We start from the raw sequence: 2500 nt of genomic DNA on the forward strand, positions 1-2500 counted from the left end.
TGTGTGTGTGTGTGTGTGTGTGTGTGTGTGTGTGTCTGTGTGTGTGTGTGTGTGTGTGTGTGTGTGTGTGTGTGTGTGTGTGTGTGTGTGTGTGTGTGTGTGTGTGTGTGTGTGTGTGTGTGTGTGTGTGTGTGTGTCTGTGTGTGTGTGTGTGTGTGTGTGTGTGTGTGTGTCTGGTTGTGTCTGTCTGTGTGTGTGTGTGTGTGTGTATGTGTGTCTGTCTGTACGTGTGTGTGTGTGTGTGTGTGTGTGTGTGTGTCTGTACGTGTGTGTGTGTGTGTGTATGTGTGTCTGGTTGTGTCTGTCTGTCTGTGTGTGTGTGTGTGTGTGTGTGTGTGTGTGTGTGTCTGTCTGTATGTGTGTGTGTGTGTGTGTGTGTGTGTGTCTGTACGTGTGTGTGTGTGTGTGTGTGTGTGTGTGTGTGTGTGTGTGTGTGTGTGTGTCTGTGTGTGTGTGTGTGTGTGTGTGTGTGTGTGTGTGTGTGTGTCTGTACATGTGTGTGTGTGTGTGTGTGTGTGTGTGTGTGTGTCTGTGACAACAGATGAGCAGCAAAAATGTCAGAAAATAAACAAATAACCAATTAATGAATCAAAACATCTTTACAAAAAAAGGCACATTCTTTGACATCATTCGTGCAATGACATCACAATGAAACTTCCCCAGTTGATTACTGCATTAAGACAATTATTTACTAGAAATGTTGTGTTTTAATATGCATATGAGGCTTTAACTAATGCTAACTTTTGGTGAATTTAGAAGAAATCTGCAGACATAACTAAAGTAAAGTAAAATAAGTTATTTCTTTAAGGAAAAGGAAGAGCCCTGTGCATAAAAAAAAACATTATCAAAATGTCTATATCAGAAATATGGGTTTCTTCTGAACCAAATTACCCAAAAATAAGATGGATGGCTCCCTACAACGCTCTTCGCAAGTACAATTAATGATCACTAGACTTTTATTACATTTTGAGTGTTTTCTTCAATTTTATAGCATTTGAAAAATAAATAAACGGTATTTGGACTAAAGCTTTGACACACACCAGTCTGTGATTATCCATCAACATACATTCCTCTAATATTAGTCACAATTATTCATAATTTATGCTTTTTTGACTCAAAAATTTGGTATAGTTTCCTTTAAAAGAGGTTTATTGACCATGAATTCCAAAAATAAGTGTAACAGTAGTGGTAATAAGTTGGCGAGTGGCGCGTATACAGTGCTGGTGGTAGTGGACGAAAGCACAAAACAGTCAAAAAAAGACGAAAAAGGGACAAAAAAACCCCATTTTTTTTAAAGAAAGTCTCAAAAAAGACACAAAAACATTGAAAAAAAATATTAATTTTCTATTTTGACCTGAGTGGACAACAAGTGCATGGTTGGCGTGAAGCCAACACAAGGGTTAAGTAAAAGTATTTATATAATATAATCAAAATGCGTTTTCCTGCTCTAGATGTTTAAGTTTGTGCTCATTCTAACCCTTTTACTGTTGGGTAGTTTAATCTACAGCAATGCATCATATTCGGTGTGTGACGAGTGATTGGCATCCGTGGAAAAAGTGCTCAGATCCTTTACTTCAGTATAGGTCACTTTGTAACTATTTCAATCAGGAGAGACTTGTTTGCAGATATGCAAAAGGTTTTAATGTACAACAGCATGTAGTGTACAGTGTATTAGAGATTGAACTCCATTGTGATGTGACGCTGTGATTGGCCTATGGGATCCTTGGCCGTTCCTGATTGGTTTATCAGAAGGTGAACGCCTCCAGCGCTGATTCGCTTTAGGAGGGACTGATTCCTTGTTAGGTCTTCCTGAAAGAATTTGCGCTGAGCTACATATGTAACTTTTTAATGTTTCTAAGCTCTGGCATTTTTCATACGTCATCATCTTTCACTTTGTAAACCTACAACATGCACAAAAAATATTTATAATACAATAAAGGAAAGGGGAAAAGCCAAAAAGCATAATATGAGTACTTTAAGTCCAGTACTTAAAGAAATGTATTTTCCATCACTGGGGATTTGTGTGACCGACTCACTGACACAAAAGTAATGAAACTTTCTAGATAAATTAACTTTTTAGATACAGTGAAGGCCTAAATGTGAAAAATTAAAATTAAATTCCACCTTTTTACAATGAAACCTATATGTTGTCAGGTTTTCCGTCTTATACAATGTTGAACATCAACCAAAAATATTCTGATATACACACATGGTTTTATCAGAGCTTTTATTCTGACTGAACCAGACAGGAAATGTGCCGAGCTCCGGTTAATGATTGGCACTATAAGAGAGATATGAAGATGGTTATCACACACACACACACACACACACACACACACACACACATATATAAACACACACACACACACACACATACATATACACACACATAGAGACATACACACACACAGACACACACACACACACACACACAGAGAGAGAGAGAGAGAGACACACACACACACACACACACACACACACACACACACACATAGAGACA

Source organism: Perca flavescens, chromosome 23 (assembly GCF_004354835.1).
Source record: "Perca flavescens isolate YP-PL-M2 chromosome 23, PFLA_1.0, whole genome shotgun sequence".
In the NCBI taxonomy this organism is placed as follows: domain Eukaryota; kingdom Metazoa; phylum Chordata; class Actinopteri; order Perciformes; family Percidae; genus Perca; species Perca flavescens.